At 39.5% G+C, this 16118-nt stretch overlaps 1 pseudogene; it reads right to left on the reverse strand.

Annotated features, from left to right (window-relative positions):
- The window catches only part of LOC127183618 (60S ribosomal protein L27a-like), a 29044-nt pseudogene extending 26481 nt beyond the window's left edge, over window positions 1–2563 (reverse strand).
- Between the last annotated feature and the right edge of the window lie 13555 nt (window positions 2564–16118).

Consider the following 16118-nt stretch of genomic DNA (forward strand, 5'->3'; position numbering starts at 1 on the left):
TTGGTTTCCAGAAATTAACAGACACAATTTTAAAGATTGTCAAGACCATAATCTGTAGATCAGTCAGTAGTTTAGAAACTTAGGGAAGACTTGATGCTGTGTTCTTCTCAGAGATTGGAGTCTGGAGTCTGGATCAGAAGCTCTGTGTTGCGGATTTGACAGCAAATTATATCTCTCAGGAAACCTGAGTCTTCCTTCTGAAGATTGTCAGTGGACTGTTATGAGGATCATCAACAGTGTAGAGAGTAACCTGATTTATGACATCACAGAGACACCTTCAGAGTAGCATGCATACTGATATTTCATCAAACAACTAAGCACACAGTTGTCACTTTAAGTCAGCCTTCATAATTTGTATTGCTAAACTTATTAAATATATATGGAGGTGAATGTTCAGAGAAAACTTATTGGAATTCATTCAGTCAATAATTCAGGATTTGAGATTTTGGTTTTGTTATAGAGTATATGTTTTGTTTTATATCACAAGACCTATTATAAAATCTAGAATTATTTATGGTGAAAAATGTTTCATTAGAACATACTTACTAATCTCTTCAAGAAGTATTTATTGAAGCTTCATTGTGCTAATGCCATTATGCTAGGAACTGGGGCATAGATAAGGGATCAAAATAGACACTTGTTCTTCCTTGTAAAAAACAAGACTAGCAGCAAACAAATAAATCTAAGAGCTATATATGTCAGAAGAAAACATAGAAAAATGAAGCTATTAGAAAGTGATTCAGTGACTCTATGCATGGGTGATACTTGAAGAGACCCCAAAGCAAGGAAGAATAACCCATGCATATGTCTACACCGAAGCATTGTTTTCAGTTCATAAACAAAGCAGGTGCAACAGCCCTGAGATGGACGGATGCCTGGCATGCTTCGGAAGTGGCAGGAAACCAGTGTGGCTGGAGCAGAAAAAATAAAGCAGACTCATGGAGTAACGGCACCAACACAGGAAAACAGAGTACCATTTATTCTAAAGACAGAGGGGATAAATGAACGATCAGGTTAGAAGCACTTCAAAGGATTTTTTGTGGGGGGAAATGTTCAATAGAATTCCTGAATTAGAACAAAAATCAAAACAAATTGGGAACCAATTTAGTAGCAAAGGACAGGCCTAACTTAGAAGCGCTGGATCTAAAGGTGTAACAGATTAAAATGAACAGGTGGATACACAGGATGGTATGCCAATACAGAGAAGTCATTTGAGAAATAAGGCTGATGTCTAGAGAAAGAGAGAAAAGAAAGAAAGGAAGAAAGGAAGAAAGAAAGAAAGAAAGAAAGAAAGAAGGATAGAAGAGAAAAAAAAAAACAGTAAAGAAATCCTTTGCAAGCTGAATGAGGAAACTCAAGCAGGCATTAAGGCCTTGGTGGGAATGGATTTAAAGCTAATGAAGAACTCAAATAAAGAAGCGTCATTTTTGTGTGATATAAAAAGGAGGCCATGGGAGGAGTTCCAATGGTCAAAGACGTATTTGAAAACAATAACAAATAAGTTTTTCAGATTCTAGATGTCTTTATCATGCATTATGAACCCCATAACTATTATAACAAGCACTATAATATATTCTTACTAGGAATGAGGAGGCTGGAAAAAGACATACCAAGTCATTTAGTAAATGTTACATAGCTAGTAAGCAGCTGCGGTGCCAAGTAAACCCATCGGTCTGATTTCAGTGTCTCATCTTAACAACAGCCTCCCAAAGGTCTTGACAATCTTTATAATCAAACAATAGCAACAAAAACCATAGCCAATTTAAAATTGTGCTTGATAATCCTAAATGAAAATGTATTGCTTTAAAGAAGATGGGAAACCACAATAAAATTTAGATTTGAACCAGAGGAATATTTCTGGATTGAGTCAAAAGCCATGGACCCAGGAAAAGAAGAAGCACTCTGGAAATGCCAGAAGGTGGAACAACAAAGCCACCAGGGAGAACTGCAGTGCTCTAAACTCACAGCTGTTAGGAATATGCAATGAGATGCCCATAGTCATTGTCACTCATGCAGGAGACAGAGATTCACTTTCACTCAATTCCCAGACACTAAGAAGACCATGTCCCTGTTGCAGATAGCAGAGGTCAAATAAACACCCAAAGATGCAAAGTGAGGTCAAACTTGCTCTGTCTCAACTCAGGGGCTATGTCTTCATGCTTCCTCAGCTTTTGGAAAGGGTAGGTCCTGGCATGGCATTTTCAGTGTTCATCTCTAGGGGTTCCCCGACATTTCAACAAGAAAATCACATAAAGACTGAAAAAATGCACATAAGGAATTATAAGAAAAACAATAAAGCAATGCATACTCTACCAAGGGACATTTACAAAGAGAAGATACGTGGCCCGAAAGTGATACGTGTGGGTTGTGGGTACCATCAGGAATTTTGGAAGAAATATAGATGAAGACCAGCCATCCTGTTGATGGGAAAGTGAAAAAGATGCAAAAACAGTTACTCTTTTGCATCCAAGTTCTTTAGAACAAGGGCATCCAAAATTTGAGCAGTGGAATGGCAGTGCCACTGAGCATTTTCTGCTGTGTCCCCTGCACAAGTGAACACCATCTGCCGTGGAGGTGGGACAGCAGTGAATTGGAATAGTAGTCCACGCTCATTTTTGAAAACTTGGCAGTGGCTTTACATGGCAACGCGACTAGAGCTTGGATGGGTTGGGGAGCATCCCTGAACTAGCCGACTTAGAGTAATTCAAACACAGAAACAAACAAACCAACCAAAAATTCTGCCCAGTTCTGATTATTTTCTATGGCTTTTTCTCATAAGAAACAGATCTTCAAAATAATATCCCAGGTGCCAATTCCTCTTATCAACTTGGTACAGTTCCAGCATGCAAAATTAATTAGTGGGTTCTATGTGTGTGGGGGAAGTGGGGCATTTGGAGGGGAGGTCTGACTCAGAATGTTAGTTACCACAATCTGTTCCATGCTACACCAATATCTTTTAAATGGGCTAATTTGTCCTTTCACATTTAATACTGGAGTTTAAATATTCTGCAGCAGAACAAATCATAATAAGCCATGCACTGAAGATGCAAGTGGAATTTCATCAAACCGTTGGAACTTGTTTCTTAATGATAAGCTCTTTGGGGCTAAGCTATCCATGTACAGAAGTTAAACAGATGCGAAAAAAGCAGTAAGGATGTATTTTCCCCGTTGTTTCTAATTTTTAAGAGACAGCCAAAAAGCATACAGGGGGCAGAAAAGCAAGCTTGCGTGATGCACGCATCCCAGGCAGCCAACACCAGTTTGCCTACTCCACAAGTGCCATTTGAGCAGATGGAAAAATCTGCCTGCCTTAGACACGACTCATCCATCCCTGGGGCTTAATTGTCCCAGGTGTTGTGGCCATCTGCCAGACTTATTTATAACAAACATTTGCCTTAAAATGGGATGCAAAAGACTCACAGCTTCTCTAGGACAGGGCCAAAGAACACGTGGAATTGGAAATTAAAGCTCAAGTCTTATAGCTACCCCTCTGTAGCAGGCTTTGCTCCAGAAATGACTGGGAGATTGACAGAGCTGGTGAGGTGAGGACTACACGGAAGTGAAACAGTGCTTTCCAGGCAGAGGCTGAAACAAACAAACAAACACAAACAAACAAAACAAAAAAAAAAAAAAAAAAAAAAAAAAAAAAAAAAACCAAACCACCGCCACCCACAGCAAGGATTTATGGGACAATGAAGGCTTACAAAATATCATTTTTAGAGATCATAGTTTCAATTGGCAGTTGTGATGAGAACTGGTGGTAATCATTTAGATTTATAGTACCAAAAATTTTGGGGGGGGGGTAAACTAAAGGAAGGAAGAAAGAAATGATCATTGATGAAAAATGGTATGTGCTATTGTGCTAATCTTTTCTAGTATGTGACCATGAAGGGTTTGCTAATAGTAAGTTATCACACTTGCCCTATACATTTGCATAATAGAAACAATTACCAAGTACAGGACATTCTTAAAACTTAGAATCTTGTGTTACTGTACTCTGCCCCCAGGAGGAGAGTAGATGTCTGCAATTAACCAGAGTTGTCATTTCATTGCTTGTTCACGATTAAACAACTCCAAAAGTCCATTTTCCAATTTACAGGACTCAAAAAAAAATTGAAATGAGTCTAGCTATCTATGTTCTATTTTTCCTTAGAAAGAATCAGAAAACGACTTTGGAAATAAGAAAAAGAAAGTAACTGATAAGAGCAATGAAAAAGAAACTCATAATATATAAATTAAAATACAAATAAACACTCAAGTCTTTTAAGCATTCTAAATCAGAAACCAAGAAGATAGGCAGAAAGCCATAAATACAGAGTGCTGGCTCCATCACTTTTAAAGTGACGTGTGCGTGTGTGCGTGTGTGTGTGCGCGTGAGTGTGTGTGTGTTTACTCTAAATGTTCTTAGCACTTGCAGCCTTTTAACTTTTTTTAGTCTACTTGAGAACATGAAACCTGAAAGTATTTCGATGTCAGTGTCATGTGATCATATCCAAGTGCTTTCCATTCTTCCTCTATGAGCATTTAGTGACTCCAGCTTTCTGTTGGCAGACACTTATGTAACTGGTGCTCCCTCCCTGATTGTAGCATCACTTTCACAGTAAAAACATCTCAAGTTCCTGGACAGAATCCCTACCTTCCAAGGAACTTTCTATAAGGCTCCTTAACTGATGAGAATTCCGCTTATTGTGGAGAGCTAGAATCAGGTCCAGCACCTAATTATGATTTATTTTGGGCATTTTACCATCCTTAATAGGCATCCCTTGTTCCCTCCACGTCTGATCTAACATCTTCGTGACTATCAGACGTAACATTTGGGGATGTATTAACCTAGGGAAGTGCTAGCTTCCTCCAATCCAAAGGCTAATAATCCAACCAGCAGACATCTGTGTCTATAGGACACGTTTCTTTTACTTTGCTGTAAGCCATCTATAAGAGGTTTCCATCAATGCAATTGAGGGGTGTCTTGATTTATGAAGTTCCCTGCTCTGTTATTATAAACACTTAATGAAACTACTGCCTCATTGGATCATGGAATTTAGAGTAACCTGAATCTGTGGTTCTGCAATGTGGTCACTCATAGTTGGCTTCAGGGTATACTATTTCTTATCCTCTTTGCGATCATAGTAGCTTCTTGTGCCAACAACCTCATAGCCTTCTAGGAGCTTAAGGTGTTGTCAATTAATGGAGATGTCAACTGATACTAATAAAGGAATAAGAATCCTTTGCTTACTGCCTCTGTCACATGTGCCCTCAGGTCACCAATCTCTATTGGTTGATAGCTTTGAGCTTCTCAATAAATCATTTTTTTTGTTGTTGTTGTTATTGTTGTTGATAAGTTTACTGGTCTTATCATAAACCTTAGCTACCATGAGAATGCATTATTTGATACTTGCTGTAAAATTCTAAGAGTATCTGCCAGGATCTCTCTCTTATTATTCAACTGATTGAAAACAAGTGAACTTAGCATAGCGTGGTGGTTGCTCATTTGAGTTGCTTAGGAAAATGCCATTTTTTATATATAACCTAACCTTCCCATGGTTCTCTTTGTGCTTTGTTATTAGCACACACAGCCTCTTATATGGCAGTTTTTAGAGCTAGAAATGATCAAATGTCAAACACTCTTCTAGATTATATGGAAGAGAAGTTTCAGTGGGCCATGGTCTGTATCATGGAGCATGTACATGATATGAGGACAGATGCGCATTTAGGCCATTATCACATAGATTATACCAGGTTGAGCTGCCAGAGGTATTGCTCTTTCACTGGATTCAGAAATATTGCCATGTAGGATAAGGGTCTCCTGAAGATGTTTATTACGTGTTCTACCATTCAAAAATTAACCATGTCCACTCTTTCCTTTAATTTTTTTTTTCATTTCACTTGGCTTTGTTATTTAGAATTTGAAACTTTTTTTGAATGAGTAGTAGGGGTTATAAGGAGTACATTTTAAAAAATGAGTCATGCAATTCGATCATACTTGAAAAGATACTGGGGGGAAACACAACATTTGTTTCAGTCAATAGATACTATTATACACACAGACACACATACTGAAAAGGCTGTGTAATACATATGAAGGTTTCAAATGTATGGGCATAGTATAAAATTTGCCTTTTATGTGTGACTAATTTGGCAGGAATCTTCAAAGAAATATGCAACAAACTGTCTATGTTCCCAAAATGATTGCATTAAGAATCACTTGCTAGTTGGAAAGGTATTTTTTTGTTTTATTATCCAAACGTGTCATCTTATTATTCCAGATATCCAAAAGGAAGCAGGTGAGCTGACTCCTGGAGGCCAGACTAGCTTGGATTTCCTATATTACCTTAGTATCTTTTAAGCCTTACAGACTGTGGCATTTCTCACTAGGCCCCTCACCTCCATCTTCTTTCTGTGTTCAGCTGTACTGCTGAGGACTCCAAAAGTGTGAGATCAGCTTCTGCCTTTCCCACTACTCCAAGAAATGTGCACAAGTAAATGAAAATACTAATTTATACTTCTGTGTAACTTATTTCTCTAAGTTTCACTTTGCAGATCTATCCAAAACTCATAAAACACAAATGGATTTTTCTCTTTTAAGAATGAGATGATGTTCTGAAATTTCTCTCCAAGCATTGAACTTTGTAATTCTGTACCACTCTTTACAGTAGGGGAGACGTTTGGTTCTTCTACCTACTAATTGTCAGCCTCACTCATGAAGTCTGTCAATGAACAAGTGATCAGGGCTTCTTTGGTTAGAAGTGTGATAATCGCACTAGGAAATTTCACAATGAAGCTAACTAAATGGGAGATAAATAAAATGTAGTGCGCGTGCACACACACACAGACACAGACACAGAAACATATAAAAACAAGGCTTTCAACATTTTATCAATTCTATGACTTGTATGTGCAATCTACAAATACTGAATAATTCTTTTAGCCTATGGAGTCTCAGTGCTGTTTAGACTTCTGCAAGAAATATATTTCTGGCTCTGCAGACCTGAGTAGACTTCCTAAGGCACATGTCTCCATGAAAATAAATACAGCATGAATTTCAAGTGTGATGTATTTCACACCAGCAAATGATTTAGTTAGGCCTTTAGCAGGTGTTCGGCAGGAAAATTAAATTTACGGCATTAGAAGGCAAATCATCTCTTCCAGAAGCCCCACAGTATGCCTATAATAATTAAAATCCTCCAAATAACGCAGGCTCTATCTGCTACAACAGCAGTATGGATTGTTTGGTTAAACAATATTCCCAGGAGCAAAGGGAGGACGGGGACTCCTTGTTAGCAGTGTGGGGACCAAGCCCTGCACTGCCGCCAGAAGATGACTTCATTCCTATCCGGTATGTGCACCTGCTACATAGCAAGGCAGAAATTATTGCTCTTTGGAGACCTCTGCCAGTCAATTTTCGCCCTGGCTCTTTTTCCATGCTTTGTTAGCATTTCGATATGGACTTCATTATTCCCTGCATCGGTTTCTCCAGCTGTATCCATAGAACATTTGGTGGCAAGTTTGGAGCTTGGCTGAGGAAGTGATGGACTTTCTAAAGGTCAGGATTGCTGAACATAGTCTTCACTGTAACATGACTGGCTTGGCAGCAGGACACCCCTTCTGCCCTCCTTCTCTATTTCTGGTGTAAACTATTTGAAATATATTTCTGTTACCTGCATATGTGTTAGCAGGATATTTTAGAAGGAAAAACACTAATTTTGGGGAGGCCAAGCTATAATAGTCAGGCCAAGGCATAAGATACCATGACAGCGATACACACACAAAAAAGCCACTAACAGTCCAGATTTTTTTCTTAAAAAGAAAACACACCGCTCTCAGAATATACTTCACCAAATCTCTGTATTTACAACAGAAACTTTGGGATGGCCTGGGTAGAAAGCAAAAGTATTCGCCATTTTCATAAAAGGAAACAAGCACTACAAAACAGACAATGGCAGAAGCCATATTATCTGTTGTGAAATGTATTTCACTGCCTAAATCTCATGGATATGCTATTAAGAGATAATTAACAGGATCCATAATAGTAAACACAGAGGTGCATTTTAATTAAAGTATTGTATTTATTTGGTTTCTTTAAAGAGAAATGAATTCTCTTCTTCCTTCTCCTCTAGTCTTGGCTCCTAAAAAGCCTGCAGAATCCTCTGGTGGGTCCTTTCACCATTTGATGTAGACCGTCGTTAAGTTTGGGTAACTACAACAAAATGCTATAGACTTGGTGGGTCCAAACATCAGGATTTTTACTTCAGTTCTGGACAAAATATCAAGACAGCAGCAGATGTAGCTTTTAGTGAATGTTGGGTTGGACATAGCTACATTTCCTTCACCTGCTGGAGAAAGACAAGCAAGAGGAAAACCTAGCGAGAGGTAGCAGGCTAATGAAAGTCCTCCAGTAAGCCTTCATACATGGACATCAACGGTCAAAATGAAGTTTCCATTCTCACAACCTAATTATTCCCCAAATGGCCCTGCCTCCAACAGCATCAGACTGGTGGGTATGGCTCTATTAACACATGCATTTGGGTAACAATAGAGCAAAAACACTTAGTCTATGATGAATTACAGAACCTCTAGTATTTCTGTTCCTATGTTGGCGACTTTGTAACCTACAGGTCCAGACTTCTGTCTCAGACTTTTAAATCAATGTATCTCATCCTATGTTTCTCATGTGCCAGTAGTGGATATTTTCTACCTCCAATCCCAATTGCCCTTTCCATAACCCATATCTTATTGACTGGCATTCATTCCCTCCTCCAGCTGCTAAAGACAGGGCAGTACAGAAGACAGATAGCATTCCTGTCATTCTTCAGATTCAACCCAAGAGAGAGTAATACAAATAGAACAAGAATCAAATGCTGGGGCTGTTATCAGAGGAAAGAGCACAAAGCATGCAAATGAAATGCAATGCCTCAAGTTCCAGAAGGGTGGAGGTGAGTCTCTGTATTGATTATTTAATTTGCTTTCCTGGAACCAGCACCGACTCATTGAATTTACAGTTCCTTATATATTTAACCCCCCCTTATCTCTTTCCAATCCCATGGCTCCCATTTTACTCCAAGTCTCTATCCATTTCACATAGGTAACAAAAATACAACACCCTAACATGACTATCTCCCTACCCTCCCTCCATTCTTCATGTTATTGGACATATTGGAAGGCTGGAAACTGGTGCAGTATTTTATGATCGAGGATATCAGGTAATAGGAAAACTATTCTGGCTGTTATTGGAAAGCATCCGAAGACATTTCTGTTATCAGCGAGCAGAGCACATGAGCATATGCCAAACGGCCAGCTGCTAACAGGATGCCTGACGATTTATCTGCCCTACAGCACGAACAAAGCAAAGCACAGACTCCTCTGGCAGACAAGTAAGGAGGAGACATACCCAGCTGTAAGGCGGCAACTTCACACACCCACAGCGTTGTCACCTCCTTGGAGTCTAATTAGAAACTTTAGTCCAGAATAGCATGAAACACATCTAAACATGCCACACTTGTCTCGTTGTTTTAATCGCAGCAGCACTGGAGTTAGTGGTGAGCTGTATCTAAGTAGGGAGAACACCTACAGCTTGCTATATACAGGCATGCGCCAGGAGAAGCTGCTGGCATCTGTGCTAGAACTTACCTGTGACAGACCAGAGTGACTCCAGTGTCACTGAGGGAGGACAGGAGTGTTAGGGGACAGCCTAAGAATGAACTCCTAGTTAAAGTGGGTACCTATCCTAATTGACCAATCTAGATCATGGGAGAATTCAGCATGTGGACCTTGGCAAGAACAGGTAAATATGGGACAGTCCAGAAATGAACCGTCAGGGCATTATATTTAGTGAGCTCAGACAAGTGCTAGTTAGACAGTGTTGATAGTAGCAGCAGCAGCAGCACACATTTCTTTTGGCTTTACGGTGTTCCATAAGCTTTCTTTCTTGGAAGATACATTTAGTGCTTTATTCTTTATTTATTTTACATCCGAACCGCAATTTCCCCTTCCTTCTCTCCTCCTAGTTCCTTTCCCTTCCTCTTCACGCCTCATCCACTCATTTTTTGTTTCTCTGCAGAAAACAGCCTGCCTTGATGGGTATCAACCACCACGGCATATAAAATCACAGTAAAGCTAGGCACCCAGAGGATACATTTTTTTTTTTTTACCACACTATACAATCTGGTCTACTGTGACCCTGTTCTAGAATCAGTTCCAAGCACACATTGCCTTCCCTAGCCTTGTTTGCTATGTTTCTTTTATCTTGCATTTAATAATGCATAATGTATTTATGCACTTCTTAGTTCTTATTATACAAGGTCCCTGTACATTTTGTGAATGCATCCATTCTATGTCCCAGGCACCATTCAAAGTGCTGACACAGAGAAGTAAAACCAGCACAGCCCCGCCTTCAAAGACCACACAATTGAGTCAGAAAAACAGAGCACATACTGTATACCTGCTCATTGAATTTAATAGTCAAAACAAATTTTAGGTCTAATTTCAATCTATTTTTACTAGCTATAAACATGAGGTGTTAAGCTATCACACAATTTTTCTATAGTGGGTGGCAAGCTGGATTTGAAGTGGAGGTCTCCTTAACTTTATTATCTGCAACCCTAAATGTTGTTTCCTACTGCATCCTCTCCAACAATGAACACGGCACACCTCCCATTTAAGTAATATAGTCACACACACACACACACACACACACACACACACACACACACACACACACACACACACCAGCCTAAACTCAGTGTGCCCTTTCTTTCGGTACATTTGAATTGTTTCTCCATAAAGAACAATATAATTCATTTTTGGACTTCTAAGTCAAAACCTAAGTCACTGCTCCTGCTGCCTTACCTCAACTGGAAAATCACTTTTCCAGTTCCTAAATATTTACCATCCTAATATTTACTTCCTCTCTTTCTAGTCCCCCTTTCTAGTATGTCATATATGCCCTCTTTCTTCTTCTGGGTAACTGATGATTTCCTGTAGTGGCCCCAATCTTACGTTCCCTCCAGTTAGTCATTCCGATGCCTAGTGATCTTCCTCAGATACAACTCCAGTCGTTCCACAATTCTTCAGTGTGTTTATTCCAAGGGAAAAGAAAGATAATTGCTTTCTAGAGCCCATTGATGCCTTTAGAAAAAAAGTAACATTTTCTGTTTCTCTAACTCAACTTCTCCGATTCCTTGTCCTATTTCTGTTATTCTACAGCACTTCTCATCTTCCTAAATGCATCATATCCCTTCATGTTCCAGGACCTCCTCTGTCTCTGTCTCTGTCTCTGTCTCTCTGTCTCTCTGTCTCTCTGTCTCTCTGTCTCTCTGTCTCTCTGTCTCTCTGTCTCTCTGTCTCTCTGTCTCTCTGTCCCTCTGCCCTCTGTCCCTGTCTCTGTGTCTCTGTGTCTCGTCTCTGTCTCTCTCTCTCTCTCTCTCTCTCTCTCTCTCTCTCTCTCTCTCTCTCTCCCCTCTCTCCTCTCTCTCTCTCTCTTTCTCTCTCTCTCTCTCTCTCTCATACACTTACATTTGGTCCTATCTGCATGAGTACAATCTCTTCACTGTTTCCCTAGATAATATTTAGTTGTCCAAAATTCAGCTTCAGAACAAATTCCTCCAGGACTTTATTTTTTAATTACACCATTTCCTGCTGTTGTAACTTGCAATGGCTAATCTTCATTGACAAACTGACTAGACTTAGAATCACCTAGAAGATTAGTATAGACCTCTGAGTTTGTCTCTAAAGGATCTTCAGATAGGATGAACTGTGAAAAATCTACCACAAACATAGGTGGCATCCTCTCATGAGCTTGCTTGACTGAAAAATTAAATAAAAGGACAATAGTGAACTGAATATCACCCTTCTTTTTATTATGCTTTCTAATTGCTACAGAGTGAGCAACCATTCCACAACTGCCACAAGCCACCCCCACTAGCATTCCTTCCTTCACACTAGCATCCCTTCACACTAGCATCCCTTCACACTAGCATCCCTTCACACCAGCATCCCTTCACACCAGCATCCCTTCACACCAGCATCCCTTCACACTAGCATCCCTTCACACTAGCATCCCTTCACACCAGCATCCCTTCACACCAGCATCCCTTCACACCAGCATCCCTTCACACCAGCATCCCTTCACACTAGCATCCCTTCACACCAGCATCCCTTCACACCAGCATCCCTTCACACTAGCATCCCTTCACACCAGCATCCCTTCACACTAGCATCCCTTCACACCAGCATCCCTTCACACTAGCATCCCTTCACACTAGCATCCCTTCACACTAGCATCCCTTCACACTAGCATCCCTTCTTCACACTAGCATCCCTTCTTCACACTAGCATCCCTTCACACTAGCATCCCTTCACACTAGCATCCCTTCACACTAGCATCCCTTCACACCAGCATCCCTTCACATCAGCATCCCTTCACACTAGCATCCCTTCACACTAGCATCCCTTCACACTAGCATCCCTTCACACCAGCATCCCTTCACATCAGCATCCCTTCACACTAGCATCCCTTCACACTAGCATGCCTTCACACTAGCATCCCTTCACACCAGCATCCCTTCACACTAGCATCCCTTCACACTAGCATCCCTTCTTCACACTTCACAGCATGAAACATGAGCTGAATAAGTTCTTCCTCTTTTAAGTTGCTTCATAGTTGCTTCAAGTTGCCCATAGCAGTAAGGAACCTCAGAGTTACATAGCTCTACACATTGTTTAAAGTCTACACACTGTTTACACCCCACACAGTTTTCTTGTGTGAGTTCTAACATACCCAGTGTTTCCAGTAGTAGGCTGCGCTTCTAGAGGATAGCCTTTATCAAACTGACCATTGCTACCGAACAGAATAAGCATATCATGGTGTTGTTCAAATGATGTGTGATGTATAGGCAGAAATTTCAAGCCCAGTCTTTTTCATTCAATAGCTGTAAGCTAAACCATGTCACTTATTTTTTAAACTTTTAAAAAATTGTATCTGTGATAAGTAAAAGATAATAACTTGTAAAAAGAAGATAAAATATGACATAGCAGACAAAAGTGCAATAAATATACTCCTATCGCTTGAGATTAGAGCTCTAAGATGACAGACATCATATTCTGACCTTCTATCCATCTTAGCATGATTCTTCTCTGTTTACAATTAGATCTAACATAGAACTAGCCTAATATAAAACACACTAGGAATAAAATACAGTGTTTTAATTTATTTCTGAAAAAAAATGAATATTTTGCCTTAAAAATTATATAGATTTGTTTCAAAGTTTTATGGAGGAAAAATGAAAGCTTATCACTTGAATTTAGAGCATTAATTAAATACCTAGAGTATAAAAATGGGGTGTAGATCTTGATCTTTTATATCCTACTTTACTTGGGGGTTCCTTTTTAAAAGACTTATTTATTTATTTATTATGTATACAGAGCTCTGTCTACATGTATGCCTGTACTCCAGAAAGGGGCATCAAATCTCATTATATATGGTTGTGAGCCACCAAGTGGTTGCTGGAAGTTGACCTCAGGACCTCTGGAAGAGTAGGTAATGCTCTTAACCTGTGAGCCATCTCTCCAGCCCCCTATTTGGGGGTTCTTTAATGCCTCTACTTCCCATCCAACCCACCTACCCTACATAGAAAGAAGGTTAACAGGGACAGGAGAAGTAGATCTTTTTAAAAATTTATAATAATTTATTCATTTCACATCCCTATTATTATTTCTGTGGTTGTTTCCACCCTTCCTCCCTCTTCCCTTCCCATAGACCTCTGACAGAATAGCGCCCCTTCCTCTCACCATAGAACCACAGCCTATCAGGTCTCATTTGGATAGCCTACATCCCCTTCCTCTGTGTGCCCACAGAAGTAGATCTTTTAGACTCCGTTCCATGGGCCAGTTCTACTCTGTGTTCATTATCAGGCCTTGAAAAGAACCATTAAGACCGCAAACCACAAATTCAGCGAAAGTGACTGCAACCGCAGATGCCAAAACCTCTAAGCATTCTCTGGACCATTTCTCTCCAGGAGAATCCTTACGAGGATGCCCATCAACTGGCAAAGTTCACTCCCTCACATGAGACATTTCTTTTTAGAGAACAAACATCACACGCCCTCACACAGGTCTGTTTCCAGTGGACAAGCATCATATGCCCTCACACAAGTCTGTTTCCAGGGCACAAACATCACACACCCTCACGCAAGTCTGTTTCCAGTGGACAAACTTCACACACCCTCACACAAGTCTGTTTCCAATGGACAAACATCACATGCCCTCACACAAGTCTGTTTCACATTCCACACTTGGGATCAAAACAAAAACATGTTCACATCCACTACAAGGGAGTATGAGACAAATAATAAAACTCACTGAGGTCCACTTGAGTGTTCTTGGTGATTATTTTGGAGGGGGTATAATTCTTGTTAATGGCAATCTTAATCTATGAGACTTTTACTAGAGTCTGTGCTAAGAATAATTAACACAAACAAACAAACAAACACACACAGCAAAACAAAAAAGAAAAAACAACCCTAGGCGTTTGGGCTTTTGATTTTCCCAAAGACCTGGAGTCATTCATACCATGTGGAAACTGCCTGCCACTTTCCATGACAATTACCAAAATCCTGTTTTATGTCTTCCCAGAACTGGTATTCCTAAATATTTCTCATTATCTCCAAACTCCAGCTCAGAGTCCCTCAGCTACTTTTCTATGCTATTTTTAGGAGGTTGTAGTACGAAAATCATTTTACCTATCAACTCAAGGAAAAACATCTGTTAGCAACACTGGGTATTAGGAGAATCCATTCTGGGTTGAATGCAGTCTTTAGGGTTTTTATGTGGCACACTATCTAGCACAAAAAATTATGATATATTATCTGAGAAGTGCAAAGAGAGACAGAGAGACAAAGCCTTTTGAGAAAGGTGAGAAAATGTAGTTCACCATTCTAGAAACTTTGGAGAAGGTTCCAACAACAGTGGTGTGCCTTTAAGAGAAGAGCTATCAGGAGACAGGCAGACAAGAGAAAGCCAGCCTACCATTACCTATGTAGTCCATCACCCTCCTTCCCTTACAGTGTAATGAAGTCTTATACTAGGGGGCATCATGCTAAGTGCTCCTACTAGGTCAAGTTCCTAAGCATTTGTTACATTTATCGGAAGTTGATGTCGTTTTCTTAAACTCCACGCAGTAATAATGATTGTATATGCTAATATTTAATTCCATACTTAGCTTTTCCTCTTACTTCACTATCCAGTGAGGTGAGTATACTCATTCTTATTGAATAGTTAAGTAAATTGTCCAAAGATAAAACCTTTACCTTCTTCTTGATAAAACAAACAAACATTTTTAAAAAATACAAAATCATTTTCATTTTTAACTGACACTTTGTTTGTTGCCCATGTTTCTCAAAATTCTGCTTTGTTCAAAGCGTGAAAATACTATGTACATGTATTTGTGTGTTTTACAATGAAAATTACCATTAGTAGACACATTATACTAAATGATTCTCTCAAATAAGGAAATACATGCAAAGCATGCGAGATTATGCTCAGTCATTGCAAATTCCTCTGTATTTGTTCCAGGAACTGCAAGCCAAGTGTACTATGCAAACAGCTCACAATATGTGTCTGCAACCACAGAGTGGAAAGAGAAGCCAACGGGGCAATTAACTGTGCCTTCGATACACAGTTTCTTGGTTTCAGGAACCTCAGAATTCCAAAAATAAGCCTCTCTTGATGAGACTCATCCTCAAAGCAAAGAGTTTTTGTTTTCTTTTTAACTCCTAGAAGACATGTATTTAAAGTGTTCATTTTCCTCTACAGGAAATTCTATCAGTGTATTATAATTTCATCAAGAGAATCACCCACTTCAATGATTTAATTGTTTAAAGGTTCAGACTGGTTGAGTTATAACCAAGAAATCTTAATAAGCACATCAGTAAGCTGGTCCATCAGTGGTCTTAAAAAGTAATTAGTAATAAGCTGAATATTAATAGTAGTCATTCAAAGAGTGAGGGGAAAACAAGCATTTGAATTCTAATGTGCACACTTAAACATAATTTCTATAATCCTTATAATGCTGGTCACTTGTCTATTTGGATCAACACTGTCTTATAGAATAAATGGGTTAGATCACC

This window comes from Acomys russatus, chromosome 31 (assembly GCF_903995435.1).
Source record: "Acomys russatus chromosome 31, mAcoRus1.1, whole genome shotgun sequence".
Lineage (NCBI taxonomy): Eukaryota > Metazoa > Chordata > Mammalia > Rodentia > Muridae > Acomys > Acomys russatus.